Genomic DNA, 24262 nt, shown 5'->3' on the forward strand with positions numbered 1-24262 from the left:
AGTTACTACATTAGAAGGACTGGCTACACATGTGGGGAGGGGTTGCCTTTCAAAAGATTTTAAAAATGAATCAAGTCTTTACATATTGTAATAAAAGTAAGCCTATTTATAAAGCTTAGAGGGAGGAGTTTTCGTAGTTATGATTATTAACTTTAAAATTTTTATTTTAAAGGAAAAGTTTATTGTTCTTCCCATCTTCATAACTATATGTGATATATCAAGCTTGCTCCAAGGCATTATTTCAAGAGGAAGGGGCATGGACAAGTTATGAGATCTTGGCACATTTCTAAAACTCTGAGATTAACTTTTAAAATTTGTAAACCAAGATGTATTAAATGAATTGATAACTCCACATAACATGGTAGCTGGTCCAGAGTAGATCTTACATATTAGTTTTTAATCTATCTTTAAGTCCCATTTAAAAGGATATGGTATGTAAAACATTAAAAAATATAGATTTGGTTCTTGGGGGATATTTACATTTGCAGGTTACTTATCAGTCAGTTAATGTGAAATAATACTCTGACTAAATGATACAGCCAAAGAACATATCATTATAGAGAGCCAGATAGCTGCCAATAAATATCTAGAATATTCAGATATCGTGGTTCCTTACGAAGAGTTCTTTAAGGTCTCACTGTTTTAGCATGCATTAAAAAGAAACAATGGACTAAATCGTCTCTATTTATTAGTGGGAATTTAACATCTCTTTTTTCCTTGGAAAACTTCCTTAAACTTTTTAAGTGTTTTAAAACTTTTAGTAGAAGTAAAGTTTTGAAAGATTCTCAAGTCTGTTTTTTAGGTACCAGCTACTTTAAGCTTTGAAAACACAAAGCTATTCAATGACTGTACTTTGAGATCAATATTTTGAATGTGGTATAATATTTTGGACTAAAACTTAAGAGTCTGTCATTCAAATTCCTACTTTCCTACTGACTCTTTGACCTTTGACAGCCATTAAGATTTCACTTTACTCACCCTAAATTAAAGAGGGTGAAATAGGTATTCATTCACTTAACAAATCAATATTGAACTACATGCTAGACACTATGGTAAGTGCTTGGGATACAGTATTAAACATGAAGATAGATATGATTATGCCTTTCTGAAGCTTATAGTCATAAAGTAAGTAGTCAAATGAACAACATAATTACAGATTGTCATACGTGCTCGGACAGAAACTAACAGGGTGCTGAGAGGATTACTCTTTATTTGCCTTATCACATATCACATCTGTTTACTTTATCTGCCTATTTCTTTTCTTTTTTTTTTTTTTTTTTTGAGACTGAGTCTCGCTCTGTTGGCCAGGCTGGAGTGCAGTGGTGCAATCTTGGCTCACCGCAACCCCAGCCTTCCAGTTCAAGTGATTCTCCTGCCTCAGCCTCCCGAGTAACTGGGACTACAGGCGTGCGCCACCATGCCTGGCTAATTTTTGTATTTTTGGTAGAGAGGGGGTTTAACCATGTTGGGCAGGCTGGTCTCGAACTCCTGTCTCAAGTGATCTGCCCTCCTTGGCCTCCCAAAGTGCTGGGATTACAGGTGTGAGCCACCGCGCCTGGCCTATTTCTTATTTGTCCTTTCCAATATTAGAATGTAAGCTCTACTGGGGCGGGGAAGGGTGTGACTTTTTCTTAATACTTCCAATGCATGGCACAGTTTCTGGCACAGAGGCGAAGCTCAGTAAATATTTAACTAGCTGCCTGAAGCAATGAATGCAGGGATGGGACTGGAGAGATAGGGACAGGATCATGCAGGTCTTTGATGTAACAGGGGAAGGAGTTAGAATAAAATGCAAACGGCAGTGTGAAGCAAAGAGTTTTAAGGAAGAGCAGATCTGGGTTATGTGTTGAGATCACTTTGGCAGCTATCTGAAAAACATACTGGAAGAGTGTAGGAGGGAAGAGGTGAGACCAGTTAGGAACCTGTTGCATCAGTGTAAGCTAGAGAGACTCTCCTAGATCCCTTCCAGCTTTGAACATTCTCTGATTGTATTGTAAAGCTTGCCTACACTTATCAGTCTTCCTTTTGTATCTTATTTTAGTCATCTTATTTTTTTTCCTACTTGTCATTGCTTAAAAAAAACATGAATGGATAGGTTTCTTGTGCATATGTGAACTTTGAATACAAATTCTCAGAAAAAAGAAATAATGAAACGCAGACTAGAGGTTATTGAATTTTTGTAACAAATTTCTATCTTTAGATTTTGTACATTTGCTAATTTATATATATTCTTATTTACTTAAGCATTCCTATTTCTCTCTGAAATTGGCTTTACTCCTTTTCAGGTGTCTATTTTTTTCACAAGCTTACCACCTCTTTATTGTTTCAGATGTAATATACTATATTGTTGGTATGGTTGAAGATTCAGAAGTAGAAACTCAGTGTATTTTATATCTTAATTCTTAGAAATTTGATATCTTTTCAGGTTATCAAGGTCTTACAATAAAGGCTGAAAGGATGAATACTTAATACTTTAGGCTATTAGTTTTACTCAGGGCTGCAGCCTCTAACTCTAGGTATTCAGCTTGAATGTTTTTATCTGGAAAGATTTCAATCCTCTTCTGTTGGTGGTAAAGAGGTGGTGCTTGGCACAGGGAAATAAGCTCTTTATTATGGCAGAAGTTCAGCTGTAGCATCTGTGCCTAGGAAAAACTGCATTATTCCACACAGGTAAAACCAGAAGAGATGTTAAACTTTACTGAATTTAAAAAATATAATGGTGCCTGCCTCTTTTCATCTGGTTTCACTTGGATTTTTTCATTTTGGAAGCAGGTAAAGCTAACCATCTTTGATAAGCCACCTTCTATAAAGTTCAGTTTTACCCTATAAATACTATAGGTCATTTTATTATTACCTTAAGTAAAATAGTTCTAGAAAAAGAACTGGATGCTAGGCCTTTCTTTTACCTGGTAGTGGAGTTTCATACTTCAGGATTAGTGAATACAGTTTGCTAATTAATTTTATATAACCTAAGACTCGAAATGAACTTGTAATAATTACTAAAATTATATGAGGAGAAATGAAAAGTCAATGAGTAAATGAGGACGATGATAAATAATGAATAATTGCAAGATAACATATACAAGACGGATATGGTAATAGTAAAGCAATTTGATTAGTGGGCATTCAAAGTAGAATAAAACACCTTTCTGAATGGCCAGAAAAATGGTTGAATAGCCACTGACCATCTTTTTAATTCTATATTATATAACAAATCTTTCTTGGTAATCTTTACTTATTTTCCTCCTCAGTTCTTTAGAGATACATATACTTGGTTTGGGTGTTGAATTAGGAAATTAATTGCTAATTGTAATTTTTGTTAAAATGTAAATAGAGATTGCTTATTAGCCGAGAGGGTTAGAAATAATAGAGGAAATTAAATTAGCAAGCTTTTACTGCTGGGAGGGCCTAACAAACTGTCAGGTACTATTTTCTCCAGTAACTACCTTTATCGGAATGATTCTTAAGAAGAATAAACTACTCAAGCTGATCCTCACTTCTGAAGGATGGAGTAAAAGTAAAAGGTTAGGGTCAGAGAAGAAGGGTGGTTATACTTTATTTTCCTTTTGAATCATTGAAGAGTAGTTTTGACTTTTTACCTGCAGATCTTATTTTTCACTATTGTATCCCTAGAATATCCCCACATCAAGAACTGTAGTTTCTAATTAGTCTAGCAACATATATTTAGCAGTCCTCAATTAGACAGTATTTTTGTAATTAATATCTAGCCTTGCATCTATGATGGAAGGAAATCAGCTCAGTAAGCCAGAGCACAGAAGAGTAGAGGAGCCTACTCTGTTATAGATAATAGAACCATTGAAACGTTATTTGTCAGTTAGGGCTGGTTAATAGAAATAAAAGCTCATTTTGTTGGTACATATGTAGCCTTTTGTTGGCAAGAATGGTTTTCTTTAAAAAAAAAAAAAAACAACAAAAAAACCCCTAACACTTGCTTTATCTTCAAATTCAATGAAAGTAATTAATTATGCAGATCTTTGGGTTGATATAGTAGAAAGAGCAAACATTCTGCCAGGAGAAAACCTGGGTGTTGTGCCTGTCTACCACAGTATGGAATATCATGTGAACTTGGGAAAATTTCATTACCTTAGTTTCTATTTTATAGTACCTACCTCAAAGATTTGAGTAAGGATCAGAGGCTACACACACAAGCCCAAGCGTACTCACATAAACATATATACATGCGACTTAAAAAAAAATTATTTTAAGTTCAGGAGTACACCTGCAGGTTTGTTACATAGGTAAACTTGTGTCATGGGGGTTTGTTTTATGGATTATTTTATCACCCAGGTATTAAGCCTAGTACTCATTAGTTATTTTTCCTGATCCTCTCCCTCCTCCCTCCCATAGGCCCCAGTGTTCCCCTCTATGTGTCCATGTCTTCCCATCATTTAGCTTTCACTTGTGAGAACTTGTGGTATTTGGTTTTCTGTTCTGTGTTAGTTTGCTAAGCATAATGGCCTCCAGCTCCATCCATGTCCCCGCGAAGGACGTGCTCTCGTTTGCTTTTATGGCCATACATGCAACTTAAATTTTTTTTCTTCTCTCCTACCTTTTGCTGAACATGCAACCTTTAAAACTTTGAAATGCTATGCCAAATATTTGTAATTAATACAGTTATGTTTTTCAAGGAGTAGAGAGTAATAGGAAGGATTGAAGGGAACTATACCAGCACTTCGAATTCAGAATTTGTGATGCCTGATGGCTCGACATTTATCTTTAGGCTGTCTGCGAATAAAGGGGTTAATTCCATAAACAACCAAATATTAGATATTAGAGGGCTTATTCCTTACAGTGACCTTAAAGGCTCTGTATGATATGGCCCCATTCCATCCTTATCTTTTGCGGTATTGGCCCTCTGGTAGTTCCTACAACAAACCAACTGCTTTTTATTCCTCTGAGCTTTTTTTCACTTGTTTGTCTTCCATTAATATTTATGACAAGGGCCATATCAGACTTATAATGTAGTTTCTTCCATGCCTGGCACATAACAGATGCTTAACAAATATTTATCAATGAATGTTGAATGCTTTCGAGCACTTAGAATGGGGGTCCGCAGACATTTTTGTAAAGGGCCAGATAGTATTTTAGGCAGTCCCTTTTGCAGTTTCTCAGCTCTGGCAGCTGTAACACAAAAGCAGTCAGACAATATGTAAATAAACTAGTGTCACTGTGTTCCAGTAAAACTTTATTTGTGGGCACTGAAATTTGAATTTCATGTAATTTCATGTGTCACAGAGTATTATTCTTTTGATTTTTTTTCAACCATTTAAAAATGTAAAAACCATTGTTCAGGGGCTATATACAGACTGGATTTTGACCTGAGGGCTGTAGTTTGCCAATCTCTTGGACATTGTATAGGTGGCATCCCTCCCCCACCTTAGAAATATGTTTTTAAAACTTTGTTCGGGAGCATTTTCTTATAGAATTATTGTTACATATGTAGGTTAAGTTCCTAGACTAATCCACAATCCTGTTTTACTTCCAGTGTTTTAGTCTAGCAATACAACTTTGTTTTACCCCCAAGAATAACTCTGTCTCTGAGGGAAAATAGATTTAGTATTCCTTCTTGGACCAGAAGCAGCACATATTCTCCCCAGCACTCTCACAATTTCCTTCTTCCCTGATCTCTCTTCTACCTGCTGGGGTTTGCATCCTAGGAAATACTCTTCTAGGAGCTCCTGTAGGGTGGAATGGTAACAAAACTAAAAAGAGCTTTCTGTGTGTGATTAGAGAGGAGGGCATGGGAGGAGAAAGGTGGAGAGAAGAGTGCAAAGTAGTTTCTTTTAAAACTGCAGATTACAACCCATTTGAGGGTTATAAAATCAGTGTAGAGGGTCACCACAGACAAAAAACAAAAAAAGAAAGAAAATAGAAAATATTAGAATGAATCACCCATAGCATAGTATTGTTTTGTGAAACTTCAGTTGTGTGTGTGATTGTATGTGTGTATGTACTGGGTCACAGTGAAAAATGTGCTATGTGGTCAGAAAAGTTTGAGAGCCTATGTTCCAAGGGTTTGGGGTACTGATCCTGAGTTGTTTGTTTGTTTGTTTGTTTTTGTTTTTTTCCCTTACTGTATATGAGGCGCATGAAAAGTGTAAAGGCAGTCTCTTGATTTCTTGCTACAGTACGTTTTTGGTCCTCAGCTACCTTATGAGGTAGTTAACTGTTTTACAGATGAGAAAACAGGGTCATACAGATAAAAAGCTTCACAACTGAGATTGAAACAGAAGCTCACCAGAAGCTCACCTTATTTTAGAATATGTTCTTCTTCCATTATACCATGTTGTTTTTCCTGTAGGAAAAGGAGCTATGTACGACTTCCTTTGTGTTTTAGAGGACAAAAATTATTCCAGTTGGCCACAGCTCACTGATTTCTTGAGACAAAGCATTGGCTTTAGTGATAGGACAGGGCCACTGAAAGGTGTGAAGAGAATGGTTAGGAACTCAGTAAAGAAGGATGACGTAGTATGTAAGAAAGAAGGGATTTCACCTTTATTTTCTTCTTTGTCCTCTGTAGTACTATCCCTGCTCCTTCGTTCCTCACCACCAGTTGGGCTCTTAACTCATGCTAGAAATAGCACAGAATTGAGGATGAGGTTTAGTGAGGAAGGGTAATATAATCATGTCTTTAGCTGAAAGGGGAATGAGGAGGGAAACCCAAGTAGCAGGGCCACCTGGCCACCCAGATGGGTTGGCTGTTCCCAGGTGGCAATTTACAAGTGGGTGTAGGTAAAACAGGGCCTGCTATTAATTGTGTTACAAGCAGAAGTCTTGGCTGTGGAAACTGGTAGCTTTGATACGCTAATTGAAAATAGTTCTTTTTAAAGTTATATTAAGGGAAAGCCTGTCTTAAGCAACACTTGGTTAGTCCAGAGTCAGTTACCCATTTTAAGTACTTAAAAATCATAATATATGTCTTTTAAGAAATCTCTTTTTCTTAGTTTCTGGTAAAAACTAATTTATCCCTGATTCTGATCTCTACCTTGATTTGGAATGGTTTTGGGAAGAAAAAGATTGATGGGAAGGCTCTTCTTCACTAGGAAAGTAACAGAACCATAGCAGACAGGTTGGTTAATTGAACAGAAAGATGAGAGATCCTTACAGAATGTGTTCATCTTCCCCAGGCCCAGGGATTCTTGCTTTTACAGTGGGAATTACTGTTTCATAGGGAATGAGTTTTAACTATGTAGTAGTATCTGAAGACTTAGTATTTTTTAGCCCATCACTTGCCCCTACAGTATTGCTTACCATTCTGTATTATAATATCTTGTTAATGTGTCAGGCTCCCAGCTGACCCTAAGTTGTTACAGATTTTTCAGTGTAAAGTTAGTGTGTTCAGCTTAGGTTAAGAGTATTGAAGCCAGATGCCTGGTCCTCGTCTGGAAAATGGAGATAATAAGGGTAACCTACTTTATACAGTTGTTATAAAGTGTAAATGAGTTGATAGATGCAAAGTGCTTTGAATGATTTCTCACATGTAGCATTCTAAATAACTAAATAAATATTAATTGCTGATGCTGCTTGATATTACCCACCAGTGTCAAGCTCTGAACTATTTATTGAATACAAACAAGTTATAATGTAGTGAATGTATTAACAATATTGAGGACATTCCAGTATATTTATTGAGAAACTGTACCTTTGTAGATGGCCATGCTGTTTTGTTTAGGATGCAAGTAGTGTTTATTTATAATATTTATATTTATTTGACTCTGATTTAATTCTAGAACATCATCTGGTGTTCAGGGAAGAATACTAATATTTTCAATTATGTAGTTTATTGGTATAGTTTTATGTAAAGATTTTGGGGAGGATCTTTTCAGAAAAGTGTAAAGTAGCATGTCATTCAGTAGTATACAGGTTGAGCATGCCAGATCTGAAAATCCAAAATTTGAAATTCTTCAAAATTCGGAACATTTTGTGTGACAGCATGATGCTCAAAGGAAATGCTCATTGGAGCATTTCAGATTTCAGATTTTCAGATTTGGGATGCTTAACTGGTATACCACCAGTATTTTGAAATATTGAAATATTTGAAATCCGAAAAAAAAATCTGAAATCCAAAACACTTCTGATCCTAAGCATTTTGGATAAGGGATATTCAGCCTGTATTCCCGAATGAGAGCACCTGAAAACCTTCTTTCCAAAGTGAGAGAAAGATAAAGTGGTGTGAATGTGTGAGGGTAATAACTGAAATTTCTAAAAGTGTATCTTGTTTTATTTTCTCAGCATCTGAATATTAACATTTCTGGGTAGTTTCCATGTTTTATAGTTTTTTAAGTGATTTCATGTCTGTTTCTGTTGATCCTATTTGAGCCTGTTTGAACTAGGTTCTATGTTTTGTTTTAACTCAAACCCTGAGATAATGTAATTTGCCTGAAGTCACTAATCAGTGGAGCTAGAACTAAAACCCTGATTTTCAAGTTCAGTGTTCTTTTGTAGTAGCAAAAAATGCTTTCTGGCTTTTAGAGAGTCCCCTTCCACTGTCTCCCACCCTTAGTGTTTGCAGTGATTTATAGAGTTGGTTGCTTTGCAGATAATCTTTGTACCACACTTTCAGAAACCCATGTTTAGAGTCTGGGGAGCCAGAAGTAGCAATATAGCAATAATAAGCACCAAAGCGAACTCTAATTCTAGGAGAGATTTTTTTTTTTTTTTTTTGGAGTAGGGGTCTTGCTTGGCTAGCTTGATGTTGTAACTATAAATCCACATGTTAATTGTTGCCTGAAGTAAATTTGTAGGTAAATCCTGCCATTGATTGCTGCAGATGTGCTTTTCTCAATCACTTTTGCTTTTGATTAAGAACATTTAAAATTGTTTTCCTGGGCAGGGCACCATGGCTTCATGCCTGTAATCCCAGCACTTTGGGAGGCTGAGGCGGGCAGATAACCTGAAGTCAGGAGTTTGAGACCAGCCTGGCCAACATGGTGCAACCCCGTCTTTACTAAAAATATGAAAATTAGCCAGGTGTGGTAGCACACACCTGTAATCTCAGCTACTGGGGAGGCTGAGGCAGGAGAATTGCTTGAACCCATGAGACGGATGTTGCAGTGAGCCGAGATTGCGCCACTGCACTCCAGCCTGGGTGACAGAGCGAGACTCTGTCTCAAAAAAAAAATTGTTTTTCTAACAGTCCATTGCTAGATCAGTCTCATTACACATGTGCCAGAATTTTACATTATTTTCACATTACTACATTACTTGGGTCAAAATTGGAATTGGCGAGTTATGTCACAGCACAACCATTATGTATAACAATAGTATTGCTAATGATTACCGTTTGTTAAAACTGTCATTATTAACCACCACTTATAGCATGCTCCCTGCTAAGTGCTATTAAGTTTTCATGATAATGTGCCTGACTAGCCCTACAAGATAATTGTTATCCCCATTTTATAGATAAGGAAAGTGAGACTCAGTGACTTGCCTAAGGCTATGTAACTAAGTAAGTAGCAGAACTTAGGTCTGTAAGGCTTACATCTATTCTTTGGTATCTACTATGCTAAAATAATGAGTTACCAATTCCAGGACTGTGTGGTGTTTTTTGAACCTGTTCTGCCAAGGTTCTCTATCCTGCTCAAGTTAACAGCAACCACTGTTGCCAGCACCCCTTGAAACCTATGATGTGGTAAAAACTGCTGACTTACCAAATTGAAGTGAATGATGGTCTACTATGTTTCCTGTGGCTGATAATAGCAGAGCTTTCTCCACCTCTGAAATGAAAGTACACTGCTTGACCCTTGAACAACGTGGGGATTAGGGGTATTGACACCCTGTGAGGTTGAAAATCCAGATATAACTTTTGACTCCACCAGAACTTAACTAATAATACCCTGTTATTGACTGGAAGCCCTACTGATAACATAAACAGTTGATTAACGCATGTTTTGTATGTTATATGTGTTACACATATACATACTATTTTGTATGTTTTATTGTATTCTTACAATAAGGAAGCTAAAGGAAAGAAAATGCTGTTAAGAAAAATCATAAGGGAGGGAAAATATTTTTACTCTTCATTAAGTGGAAGTAGATTAGTCTTGCTATCTCAGGGATGGCAGAGGTAGAAGAAAGTCTGCATACAGGTGGATTCACACAGTTCAAACCCATGTTTGAGGGTTGTTTGAGGGTCAGCTGTAATTGTCCATAGCTGCTTAAAAACTGAGTAACAGAAGTTGTTCCTTTTGGTTATATAGTGAGCCAGAATCAGAACTAGGTCAGAATTCATTTGCTCTGATCACCACTTGAGTAATTAGAGAATCAAATGTTCAAAGTAAATGCATCTTCTTAAAATGATTATACCTTGACTCAGAGAAGTTGAATTAATTGAAATTTGCTCATGTAGAAGAAAACAAATCCATGTTGCTTTTGACTCATATTTAGAACATAATTTAATGTTAGTGGTCATTAATTGCTCATTGGTGCCTGTTTCCTGTGTTGGGTGAGTGAGGAAGAACATGCTAGATAAGTACGAATAGTTCTGGCATTAGGATTTGTGGTTCCCCTCTTCACGTTATTTTTAAGACAAATTGATTAAATGATGTAGCATACTTTGTTTTTCCTAATTGAAGGACCTCAACTTTCTGTTACTATAACTTTTTGTTTTTTTTTGAGAGGGAGTCTAACTGTGTCACCCAGGCTGGAGTGCAGTGGCGCGATGTCGGCTCACTTCAACCTCCACCTCCCAGTTTCAAGCGATTCTCCTGCCTCAGCCTCCTAAGTAGCTGGGATTACATGCACGCTCTACAACGCCCGGCTAATTTTTTTTGTATTTTTTTAGAGGTGAGGTTTCACCATCTTGGCCAAGCTGGTCTGAAACTCCTGACTTGGTGATCCGCCTACCTTGGCCTCCCTAAGTGCTGGGATTACAGGTGTGAGCCACCGTTCCCGGCCTGTTATTGTAACTTTTAAAGTATCGATTAGCTTGCAGAAACTGAGATATGAAGAGAATAGGAAGAAAGGGAAATTTCTTATCTGTGTTTTTTAGGCTAGGGAATATGAATAAAAGGTGGCAAAGGAGTAGTGAAGACAAGTAACAAATTCCTAGGGACTTGATTTGTATTTAAGGGATGGAATTTATAGAAAACCAAATATAGCCATAATCCGTTTAGTTATAATTTCCATTATAATTAAACAATAATCCATTTAGTTGTTGAAATCAACCAACAATTAAGGGGACCCTACTATGTTCGTCTCATTGTGCCAGGTACTATGGAGCTTACAAAAAGACTGTGAAGTTTTTAATTGTCTGAGAAAACAGTCACTTTGGAATGATAAACCATACGCTCTAAAAATACACATTCTGAAACTAAAAATGCAATATAAAAACGTGAGATACATTGATTACTAAAATTAATGATATCTGACACCAAGTGACTTTTTTTTGTGGGGGAGGCTTGGCTTATCTTTTAGGACTTCACTAGGTTAGGGATGCATTTCAGATTCTACTCCACCTAGTCTTAGTTCTTGGCCTTGTTTCTTTCTGAATTTATTGCTGCTAAAATAAAAGCACCACGAGGATAGGGATTGTGGCCCTCGTGTTTATTACCACAGTCCTAGTGTCCAGTGCTCAATAAATACTGTTGAATAAATTAATATGAAAGTCTTCCTTTTTCCTCTCACCGTCCAGTTTCTTCAAATGATTCCTCTGTATGTGGCTCCACATCCATACCTTTTGTTCCCTCTTTAACCAACTGTTAACTTAAAGTAAGTGACATAATTCTCTCAAAGATTAAGGATTTTTTAGTAGCCTAATCTAAAGCATTCTTATTATATTTGATTATGAATTGACTTTTCTGACGCTATTGTCTGCCTGTTCCTTCTCAAAGTTCTCTTGTCCTGTTACACTCCCAATTCTGTAGCCCCTTGCTACCTCAGTATTCATTCTGCCCATCCTTTTTGTGTTGCTGTTTCTCAGAGTTTAATCCTTAATGGAATTTTGCTCTACATACCCTTCCTGTTGAAGTAATCCCATCTCATCTTCACTTTTTGACTAAGTGTAGGAGATGTCCACAGTTACCTTGCTGATTCTGATCTCCCTCCTGAGCTCCAAACTTATTTATTAGTCATCTAGTAAACGTTAAGTATATGTCACAACTGGGAGAAGAGATGAATAAGACACAGTCTTTACCCTAGGGGATTCATAGCCTAGTGGGAGGAGAATGATTAGTAAACTAGCATTTATGCAGCACATGGAATCTATGTTAGAGTCCCTTGGGATAGCAGAAGCAGCTTTTGGAGTGGGGTCAGGTAATTTTTCCTACAGGGACACTTGAGGTGATCTTGTAGGATGGATGATTAGGAGTTCACCAGGTAAATAGGGAGGAATATTTTATGTTTTCTCTGTCAGGCCTGATGAGTTGCTCCCTGGTGGTGAGACAGCTCAGTATGGACAAGTTTTCCAAGGCCCAAGGACAGTTAGAGAGTAGGCCCAGGGGAGCCAATGTCATGGCCAGTAAAATGGTATCAAGCATTAAAGCCAGAGGGTTAGAAGTGACTGAGAAAACAGGGGAGTTAATAACAAACGAAATACATGACTACTCATTCAAAGCAGTGTATGTAAGGGAATGATTTAGACTAAGACTCTGAAAGTGGCATGCGCTGGGTTTGTCCTTTTCAGTGATACCTCTTGTATATTGCCGTAGCCACCATGATAGATTAAAGCAGTGTTTCTCCAGCTTTAATATGCATAGGAACCACATGGAGATATTGTTAAAATGTAGATTTTGATTTGTTAAATCTGGAGTGGGGCCTGAGGTTCCGCATTTCCAAGAGGCTCCCAGTGATGCCATGCTTGGTTCAGGGACCGTACTTTCAGAAGAAAGAGATTAAAGGAGCCAAGAATGGCCAAATGCAGAGGAAACAATTTATACAGGCACATGAATAATTGTTATGTGTTTCAGGAACTGAGATTAGTTCAGGACACTGAGATCTTAAGGCATATATGGGGGATGGAGCAGTAATGGGAGACGAGTCTGCAGAGGTGGGTAGGGGTCAGGTTATGAGGGGCTGGATTTGCTAGCGAGTGTTAACTTCATGCCAAGGACTGTGGAAGGGCCATTTTGAGCAGAAGAGTACTATTATCATTCAATGCTTTAGAATGAAGAGATGAATTAGGTTTTTATCAAGCTGAGTTCAAAGTACTTGTGGCCCATTCTGATAGGGATATCAAATAAGTAGTAGAGGTAGATCTAAGCTGGACAGAGAGATTTGAGTATTCAGCCAATAGATGTACAGCATGAAATCAACTAGGCAGAATGAGGAATGAAAACAGACCAAAGATCTAACTCTGGGGAATGCTGTCATTTTCAGAGCAGGGAGAGAAGTTAAGGAAGAGCTTGTAGAGAAGATCAAGGTGTGTCCAGAAAGGTAGAAGGAAAACAAGTATCGTTTCATTGTAAGAAATCTAGATGGAGATAGTATTAAAAAAATGTCAGATCTAATAAGGTAGAGCCTGAAAAGTCACCACTAGATTTGTCAATTAGGAGATTATTTGTAACTTTACCAAGAGACATTTTGGTAAAGTGGTGGAGACAAAATCCATGTTGTAGGAGATGAGTAGTGAAATGTAGATGAGGAAGTGGTTTCAGCTGTGGTCTATTACTTTTCAAGAAATGTTGGCTAAGAAGGGATGTAAAGAGGTGGGGAAGAAAGCCAGAGTCGAGATGTTTCTATGCTTTAGAGTTGAATTCAGGAGAGAGCTTACAGAAAGGGGAAAATTAAAATTGAAACCATTTGGAGCCAGAAACTTGGCTGCCCTCTTCAACGTGTTCTTCATAATGTTCTTCAAAATCCAAGCAATTACTAAGTTCTGTCAGTTTGACTTTCCATGTGTTTCTTGAGTCTATACCTGCTTCCTTTCCATTACCAATGTGTTAGTTCCATCCTTACCATCTTGTATCTGGACTCTTTAAGTGGACCTATTCCTCCCTTACTCCAGAAACTAAACAAAGCAAACAAAAATGCACCAGGGAAACAGAAAACTTCCCTTCCACACTCTTTGCTAGAAACCGTGGAGATTACAGAAACTAAGGGATCTATGAAAATGTACAGATCTGCTCCTGACAGTTAACTTCTTAAAACCCCTTACTTCTTGTCAGTTACAAATGGTGAAAGTCAAGCTTTTTAACAATACACGCAGTACCCCCAGGATTATTCTTTTCCAGCTTCATTTCCTGCCACTCACTGCCTCCCACTTTAATCTTACAACACTAGAAGACTTCTGATCTTTACTACCCTTGTGCCTTGTGCCTCTACACTCCGCTGATTTTGTACTTCCTGCAATTACTGTGGGACACCTCTATCTCACCTCTTCCCTAGCAAGTTGTTAGGTGCTTCTTTCTGTGTTCCCATAGCACCTTACTTATTTACTGATTGTTACACTTTCTACATTATTATTTTCTCTACTTCTCTCTCTTCACGTTAGAACTTAACAAGTTTTTCTCATTCATCTCTGTATTCTCCGTGAGTGGCTCAATGCTGGTGGAATCGGCGCCCAGTTCACGTTCACTGAAATGTGAAGAGTAATACAAGGAGGTAGTGGCATTTGTCTGGACCTTGGAAGAATGATAGGATGTCACCAAGTTCCCTTTGATGGGGAAGAGGATTCTGTACAGAGTGGCTAGCATACGCAAGAGCTTTGAGGCAGTCAAGATGATAGTATTTATAGATAATGCTGAAAACTCCCTTTAGACAGGAGAGAAGAGGTGGAAAATGTAATGGCAGATAACGTTAGAAAAATAAGTTGGGCACAGATGAAATGGAGCCTGGGATGCCATGTTTTAAGATTTTTCTTTCCTTTTTTCCACTGTAGCAGTGGGCAACCTTTGTATATTGTTAAAAAGTAGAAAATAACACCAACTCTTGAATTTTGAGGAAAGGTTCTGTATTTTCTGGAAGTATCTGATGTGGATAATCTGTTCCCCCCCCCCCCCAAGGTTTTAGTCATTTCTGTTTCTGTTATATTTTATATTATTTTATTTATTTATTTATTTATTTATTTATTTATTTATTTATTTTGAGACAGGGTCTCCTTCTGTAGCCCAGGCTGGAGTGCAGTGACGGGAACATGGCTTACTACAGCCTCCACCTCCCAGGCCCAAGCGATCCTGTCACCTCAGCCTCCTGAGAAGCTAGGACCACAGGCATGCCACCATACCTGGCTAATTTTTAAATTTTTTTTGTAGAAATAGGGATCTTGCCATGTTGCCCAGGCTGGTCTCCACCTCCTGGGCTCAAGCAGTCCTCCTGTCTTGGTCCCTCAAAGTGCTGGGATTACAGACGTGAGCCACCATGCCCAGCCTTTATTTTTTTTTAAGTTTCCTTCCTAAAGATAAGATGTTTTGTTTTGTTTTTTCAGTTCTCTTCCTAAAGATTATAGCATGTTTGCCCATTTTGGGTATAAGTACTTTCTGTCACTGTTCTTTCATATCTTTAAAAGCAGTCCTTGACGAGTTCTAGATTTGTTTTCTCTCAGAGATAATTATTTAATAATATACCTTGCATTATTTTTTTCTTTAATATTAGAAAATATTCTGATACCTACTTTCATATTCCTTAGAAAACTTTCTACATTTGTTTCCTTTTGGCTGGTAACTTGCTGTTCAGAATTGCTTGTTGAAATTGGTAAACCTGGAAGTGTTAATATACGTATGCTTTTCCAGGTTATTTGTAAAAGTGTTGAAATTGATTTTGCATCATTCATAAGGGAGACTGACTATTCTTCCTTGACGTTTGCTTATTCCCTTAAGCCAATAATCTAGTTTATGATTGCAAGACCCTCGCAGTTGTGTTTGCGTGTGTTTAAATGTGGTGTTGTCAAGTTGTGGAAGGAATTCCAGGGATTGAATGTGTTTGGGGAACTGTTAGACAAGATTAGGTTAAATAGGGGAATAACATATAGGGTAACAGCCATTGAAAAGCAGTGTGCCTTTTATTTTGTTGCTGTGGAGAAAACAGAAAGCTGTGGCCTATGCTTATGCTCTAGTTGAAGGGAGAATTCTATATTTAAATCAACAGTAAATGTTACAATATAGTTTATATTTAAATGCAAAATTGCATGAGAAACCAGATGAATACCAGCTGAGTAACTAAGAAATCCAGGACAAAGAAAAATCAAGAGGCAAAGTAGGCTGGAAAGCTTTATGAAGGAAATGGGACTTCAGTGAACCTTGAAAGATGAGTTAAAATCTATATAGCTGGAAAAGTGGTTGTGGTTGAGGGGGTGAGAAGTTGCGGGGAAGGCAAGGGAAGGGGCATGAACTAAGATGGGGTGGGACAGTGAGAACAGTATGTTTGCAGTGTAGGGTTTAGAACTGGGTTGGGAGGGTAAATTATTGCCAGGTTATTTATGTAGGTCCTTGAATGTCAGAGTAAAAGAGTTGGAAAGGTGTTTGGGGCTGTATGAAGGGGTATAGGCGGGTGTAGGGGTATATGGGAGGACGTATGAGGAGGGGGGATGTGAGGTATGTGGGGGATGTGAAGGTGTTGTCAGGTGTGTGAGAAGGTCTTAATGTGGTGTATTCTCTAAAGCAAAATAAAAAAATTAGTAGAGTGAAAAATGTCTGACCTATAAGAAAACCTTCTATATCGTAAATGCCTGTTAGTCATTGTGATTAGCATAACATTACAGTAAGTATTGGCCTATTTTTTCCTCTCTTTAATATTCTACTTGATCATCTTTGTTATTAATTTAATAAAAAATGCTACTTATAATCTGAAATAACTCTATGTATCTGCCCTTTTTTGATTTAGTCTTTGGGTGAAGTATACCTTGCCAGAATGCTGAATTTAACATGCCACTTCTGATTTTTCTTGTTAGAGTGTTTGAGTCTTGAGAGCAGATGTCACATTTCGTACAATTCTTTGGCCTGTCTAGTACCCTGTGGGCTGCCCGGTATGGAGTTGGCACTAAATATTGGAGATCTATGCATTAACCCTTACGTCTTCAGGCTTGGTAACCTATAAAGTCAGTATGCAGTAACTCTGAATATCATAGATAATTGTCGTGAGTCTTTTAGTTGCCAGAACTGTTTACCCTGATTTATCTCATTTCATTCTCCTGTTTAATCCACTGACTATATCGTGAAGACGACCCCATTTTTCCTTCTTCCCTTTTAATGAGTTTCCTTTTTCATTACTTCTCAGTACAGACTGCTTTCTGCATATGTGCCATTCTTTTCCCTGAGTACCCTCTTCCTTCTTTATATACTTCTTTTTATACTTTCCAAATATAGCTAGAATCTTTTTCATATACTGCTTCTATGAAGCCTTTTTTAATTAATCTTTTTTATTCCTTTTAGTCTTTATTCACATTCCTCATGTATTTTGTTTGCCAATAAGCTATAAATTATTTTCAATAAATTTCTAAATTCTTGATATGTTTGATATTCAGAATGAATTGCAGATTCCCCAAGGGCAGAAAAAGACTCTTCTATTTCTTTTGGTGTGTTTCCATAATGTTTTGCATATACTGAGCATTTAGATATGGTTATTGTTACAAGCTCAGTCTCCTGTCCTGTGCCCAGAGCTCATGTGTGGAAAGGTGCCTCCCCTGCTTTATTAAAAGTCCTCTGGTTCTCAGACTTGATTTTTTTTTTTAATATACATTTGCTAGGAAGAAATTGTTTTTCCTTTGTCTTTGTCAATGTTGAGTAAATGCCAATGAGTTAATATATTAATACTACTTAAATTAGTGGTTGAATACGCTTTATTGTGCATTTAGCTCCTGCTAATAATTTTCTTTGCATTTTAATACCTAAATTCTAAGAACCTGAAGGGACATCAAGAAATAATTTAATTTGATCTGCTTTTAGGTCATGGTTTTATTCAAATAAGAAAATTTGCAGAATATCTAGCCTAGATGTCTCTACATTTACGTAGGTATGTATAAAATTATAAGTACATTTTAATATCAGATATATCAATATTTTGTGAAGAAAAAGTAAAAAGAAAGAATATGCTGTTTGCTGTATGTTCTAGCAAGCAAAAATGTAGAATAGCTGCTCTTATGCCTTGCACTGCCTTTTCAGTTTCAATGGAATTGAGCAGATATATATTGAAAAACTCATTGTGTAATATTCTGAGGACTAAGTCTCCTTGTTAGCCATCTGTTAAGATTTCATTTTAAAGACAAACTTGCCTTCTACTCTTTGGGGTCACCTAGAGAGCTGCTTAAATTGCCATCTTCTTGCTCTTCTTTTAATCGACATCTTGTTAATTTTTCTGCTCATTCTCTTCTCTTGTTTCTTTCTCCCATTGCATTCCTTATGACTTGATTTCATTTGTTCATTGATCTTTGGCATGAGTAGGAGAAAAATAATTTGTTGAATGCCTACCGTATTACAGATTTTTATTTATGAAGATTGCTTGTTCTCTGATGCAAGTTCTTTTACCCAACATAGTGACAAACCTGATCACGTATTTTCCATTTTCTCCTTTGAGTTAGCATTGAAAATATGGAGCCCATGGTTTGATACGTATTTATTCTACCACAGCAAAATTTTAATGATTGATAGCTCACTTCTGAAGTGTGTTCCACCTGCCACTTTTGCATCTACCAAAAAAAGTCATACATTATTTTTGCACATTAGCCATAGTATGTAAAGCCCAATTAAAAGTAAGCCATGCGTTGATGCAAAAAGCTTATTGTGTCTTAATGGAAAGTTAATATCATGGATATTCAATGTGTTGTGTAATTGATTTAAAGCATTGATAGCTTACCTTATGTTGTGCTTCATATTTTCAGAATACTTTTCAACAGACATTTCTCTCTCTTGCTCCTTTTCAGTCTGGCAGCAATAGACTGCAGTGATTTTTTTATTTGATGTTCTGGTTTATCACTGCCACTTGTGCAAATTCAAGAAAGTTGTCAATGATGTATTTCTTGGCCCATACAATTAAAGAAGTGTTGGCTTGATCTCTTCCTTTGACATACAGGCTACTAGATGAACATGGTAGAAGTCTGTGGTCCCTGAGTCATTTTGTTGAGCAGGATTTGTTGTAGATGTTTAAATGCATCCTTTCTGAAAATTATGATTTTTTTTCTTAATAACACATCTTTTAACTCCCAGCATTTTGTATGCATTTAGTTTTACATATAGATATTTTACAAGTAGAAGTTATACTTGTCTTTCTATAGTTTCCAGGATTTTCTTTTTCCTTTGTTAGAGGTAGCCATTACTTTACCTTCTTGGAGGCACATTTTAAGTACATAGGAGAGAAAGCAGTAAGAAAAGTTCCAGAAATTACTTGAGAGAGTAATTTCCAAGTACAAGATAGGACTGTTTCTAGGGTAGGCAAGAAGGTGGTTTATGTGTTCATTTGTTTGACACCTGTGCCTATTTGTTTGACACTTGTATTGGAGACATTCATGTTAACTTATTGTTTTCCTTGAAATGCCCACATACATTATTTGTGATGAGACATCATTTTAGATTTTTTAATTGGATGAACTAGTTGGTACAACATTGAGGAAATGATTGAACAGATAGAGTGGCTGTGTTCTAAGAATGCCTCATATGGCATGGGTTATAATGAGGTCATTGGGACAATCAAGTTTAGCACTATGGAGTGTCTAGAGTGGTGCTACAAAAGAAATGCAATGCCAGCAGCAAACATGAGCCAAAAAATGAAATTTCAGATTTTCTAGTAGCCACATTAAATGTTTTTAAAATAAAATTAATTTTAGTAATGTATTTTATTCAACACAGTATATTCAGAATATCATTTCAATGCATAATCAATATGAACATGATTAATGTGGGTTTTTTTGGTGCTAATTTTTTGAAATCCAGTGTGTATCTTGTACTTACGGCACATCTCAATTCATATTAGCCACTTTTCTAGGACTCTAACTATACATGGCTAGTGGCTACTCTATTGGACAGCTAAAGTCTAGAGCATTTGGTGAAATTGTGAAATTGTGATGATGCCAGGAAATTGGGGAAAGCATAAGAGGAGCAAATATGAATCTCTAAGGTAGACCTTGTGCAGGGAATTCTATAGGAAATTATATACTTTTGGGAGAGAGTCAGAAACTGGTGTGGAATGAAACTTTGATGATGGTGAAACCATTTGGAAAATGAGAATGGCAGAGATTCAAAAGAAAATGAAAATAGGAAACGGCAGAACTTGACAATGGTTAATATTCTATGACAAGGCCAAAATATAATAGTTGGTTCTTTTTAAGAAAAACATCTTTTTCATCGAAGGGCTTTTTAGCCTAGGCTGTGTCTGTGTAGCCTGGAGGAGAGAAGTAGTTATTCATGAAACACAAGAGAAGCCATTGAGATCAGCAGATAAAGTTGATTGCAGAGGAATAATGTGGATAGCAGGGTGGCATGGAGGATGAATTATGCTAATATAGTAGAGAGGAAGAGTCTGAGGTAAATGATTGATTTTTGTAAAGTAAGAACTGGACAAAGTTCTTGGTGACTTAAGAGCAAATGAAAGATTAGGCAGAATACTATATCAGAATTTATTGCTTTGACAGTGAAATAAGATAGGACCTAGTAATAGGGACTTTGGTCACAGTATATAAGTGGTTAAGAGCTCATGCACTTAACTTTAATCCAGTCTTGACCACTTAACTTTGTATTTCTTTGCAAGTTACAATTATCCAAGTCTCAGTTTTTTCATCCATAAAATGGGCAGAAACACCTACTTCATAGAATTACATGGATTAAATGAGATTATATATGTAGCAACTTTGACTAGTATGACACATCTTCCTGTTATTTGTGTTAGTTTGGGATGTCCAGAGGGGAAAAAAAGAGTTACCATTGTGTTTTCTTGGAATACATGTTTATATCACATCTTCTAAGTTGTTACCCCTTAAAGCAGTTTTCAGAGTTCAGCTTGGTGAAATCTCTTGATTAGTAGTTGATGAAATTTCTTTATACATAATTCCTATTAGGTGAAGAAAGAAGTTTCTGATTTTGTGATTGGTGTTGATAACAAAAATGAGGACAGACGTCTGGGATTGAGGCTCAGCTCCACCATATAATGACCTAATCACTTCATCTGTCTGGGTCTTAGTAGGACTTGATTATTTCTCAAACTGTGGTGTGAGGACCTCCGGCATTAGAATCACTTTGGTTGTTAGATAAAAATACAGATTCTTGAGCTGCACGTTAGGGTTGCTCAGTCAGTCTCTGAGAGTAGAGCCAAGGAAGTTTTATTCAACACTCAAATATAGCTGTTGCATATCACATCCAATTGGAGAACCACTAGAATGGATGATTCTAAGATCTGGTTTGGTTCAAGATGAATCTACTACGCACTGTGTTAATCTAGAGTAGGAGTTGGGTAGGAATAATAATACCTATTCCTGTTTACAACGTAGGATTGTTGTGGGGGATGAAATAAGATATTTTTAAGTTTGTAAAAGTAGGTTTAAGTTAAAAGATATTTGAAGTTTAGACTCCTGTAGATTGTAACATCTAAAGGGCAGTGACTTTTCTGTACTAGGTGAGTCTAGGTGGCTCATAGTTGTCATTAAGTAGTTTCTGATGACAAATTTCCTGTCCACCAAATTATGAGCTTATTTTTATCTCTTTCATCCACATTTAATTTTTTGCTTATTTTACTTGTGTAGAGGCGAAGCGGGATTATAGATGTTCAAACCAGATGGATATATAATTTGAAATATTAATATCTGTTTAAATTTAGAGGTTTAGAGTGTGTCAGTATTATAAATTTTTTTCTCACAATCTCTGTAACTCATTAATCATTTAAGGTAGATTGTTCTGTTTAAGGATTATCTGTAATCTACCCATAATACTCTTTTCCATCAGTTAACCTCTTCTGCTCTCAATTAATGATAAAACCAACCCAGAACAAAAAGCCACCTTACCGTGAGTGTACTTTATGTGGATAAAATACAATCTCCCATTTTCTCCATTTCCAGAGAGATATATATGCTCTCTTATTGAGCAGTGTAACTACTTTGTGTTCATTACAGTGTTTCGTGCTTTAAAAATTTTTATTTAATCCTACACATAACTAATAGAATCTCTTTTTTCCCCTGTGGAAATAAAAAAACTGCTTATTAAAAATGCAGAGCCCCAGACAAACAGTACACTTTGAGAGAATTTCAGTGGGTCTGGAATAGGCCTGGAAATCAGCATTTTCATGATTTTGATGGAGGTTGTGCACTGTGAGAAACATTGCTCTGTTTCTTATTACCTCCAGAGGCATAAATATGTAGGTACTGTCTACATAAAATAAATTAGGAATGGTATGCTTCCAGCTTGAAAATGAACAAATAAATGTACATCAGAACTCCATGTATGTTGGTGTATGTTTCACATAGGAACTGAAGTTGATATTAGCACAGATGTCAGATAAAGGGACAAACCTACCATCCACAGGTTACAAGTGTTTAGTATTACAGAAAACATTTTTATAAAAAGGAAGATCATAGGACATGTAACCTCTCAAAGTTTATACTTCTCAGCCTTCCCTTTTAGGTTAGCTTCAGGGATCTAGAAACATTACCATCCATTACAGAAAACTGTGAAAGATTATGTGGCAAAATAAACAGGGAAGCAGAAATAGAATAGACAGTGTACTTCTGTTAAGAAAAAGTACTTATATTAAGAAAAACTATTGAGCTTTATTGGATACTGAGTACTGTGCTCTTGCAAGCATCTTCTACAGCACTAGTGTTCACCTCTTAAAAGCATTAAATGATACTGGCATTGCCTTCATTCCCTTCAATCCTCAGTTTTTGGTCCTCTTTCCTCTTCCTAATTTAAACAGTCTACTCACTGTTATTCTATTCTTGTAATTTGTCTCACTTTTTTGGCTTCCATGACTTCTTGCTTTTCTTTTTTATTGTATAGTATAAATACAAAATGAATAAAACAGCTTCTAAAAGAAAATTTAAAATATGTATCAGAAGTGAGCAAAAAATTTAAATTTGGTTTAATAAAACCCATTTTCTTTATAGCAGTGTTGCTGTTTTTTCTTTTAGGTATTTACCCCAAAATTATGCCTTGAGGCATATGCCTCAAGGTTGAGGTATATGCCATAAATTGCTTATTTATATTTTTAAAATGCTAATATTAAAGGCTGAGATCTTGGACTGTGTGGCACCTAGGGACATAATTCTCATCAGCCTATCACTGTCATTCACTTCATCAGACTTACAAGGGCTTTTAACACCTGTAGATATGTAAGTTCCTCTTGGGCTGTTTCATTGCAGTTGTTTCCTCTTCTTAATTTGTTTTTAAAAAGCAGAATTGTTCTTCATTAGAAATTGGAGCAGGTGGATGAAAGTGATAAACAAGGAGAGGATACGTGAGTTCCACTAGGAATTGGTCTTAAAATTTAGTGGAAGGCCAGGGATTAGAATTGGTGACCCCTGACTCATCTGCCAGCCAGTTGCTTAAATTGAGAGCAGTTCTGATAGACACAGTTGTTCCTTGTGTCCTTTCAACTACATTTTGTCTTCTATATGTTGCTCCTGTCCCTTCACCATGTCCTCATTGCACAGATACGCCACTGAGTTTGAAAAGGGATAACTGGTGGCCTTATTAGTAAAGCTGCTGTGTCTCTCTATTCTTTTACTTTCTTCTACACATGTCTTGATCGCAGGATTTTATGCTCTGGGTGGACCTGAACGTAAAAGTTGGCCAGCTGTGGCCTTATTTAGTTTTTGGTATTCCAAAAGTAGCTTTTAACATGGAGAAAAGTGCCCTATTATTTGAACTTTTTTGAATCTTTTGGTATCTTTCAGTGGCCCACTAGTAAGAATTTTTTTGTCTTATGTTTAAATGTTTCACTAATAGAAGACTGGGAACAGTTCCCAATAATTATTATGGTTCTGTGGATCTTTGTTTTTTAAGAAAATGATGGATGTAAACAATTCTCTGAGGAAAGAAATGGGGGAATGACATTCAGGATAGGTTAACAAAAGTCACAAAGTTTTTTTCAAGACATTTGTTTTATTAAAACATAAGCAAGGTGCTTGCTTTGGCAGCACATATACTAATATCGGAATAATAGAGAAAACATTAGCATGGCCCCTGGTCAAGGATGCCATACAAATTCATGAAGAACATAAGCAAAGAAAGATATATCACCTTGTTAATTTAACTCTTCCACTATTGAATTTAAAGTAAGGAGTTAAACTTTGCTTATTATTCTTTAGTTCTACTTTTCCTGAACAAAAAATTGCTTTTACTCTTTGCTTAGTAAACAGTTTTTCTTATTTTATTAGTTCACATAGATAGTA

General features: G+C 36.6%; 1 protein-coding gene, 1 long non-coding RNA gene and 1 pseudogene across 7 annotated transcripts in view; 2 read left to right on the forward strand and 1 right to left on the reverse strand.

Annotated features, from left to right (window-relative positions):
* ACVR2A (activin A receptor type 2A) overlaps positions 1-24262 on the forward strand; it is an 86759-nt gene that overhangs the window by 9262 nt on the left and 53235 nt on the right. The gene's annotated exons all lie outside the window — the stretch shown is intronic.
* The window catches only part of LOC107973788 (uncharacterized), a 44791-nt gene continuing 25446 nt past the window's right edge, over positions 4918-24262 (reverse strand). Inside the window, exons 3-6 of one of the 2 annotated variants that reach the window (XR_001716227.4) lie at positions 9672-9737; positions 6515-6592; positions 6271-6438; positions 4971-5142 (exon numbers count right to left, since the gene is read on the reverse strand). This is a non-coding gene — a long non-coding RNA (uncharacterized LOC107973788). Of the gene's footprint in view, positions 5143-6270; positions 6439-6514; positions 6593-9671; positions 9738-24262 lie in introns of both variants that reach the window. The other variant, XR_001716226.4, reaches the window with a different exon arrangement.
* On the forward strand, positions 23992-24107 carry LOC112208454 (U6 spliceosomal RNA; annotated as a pseudogene).

Source organism: Pan troglodytes, chromosome 13, assembly GCF_028858775.2.
Source record: "Pan troglodytes isolate AG18354 chromosome 13, NHGRI_mPanTro3-v2.0_pri, whole genome shotgun sequence".
Taxonomy (NCBI): Eukaryota; Metazoa; Chordata; class Mammalia; order Primates; family Hominidae; genus Pan; species Pan troglodytes.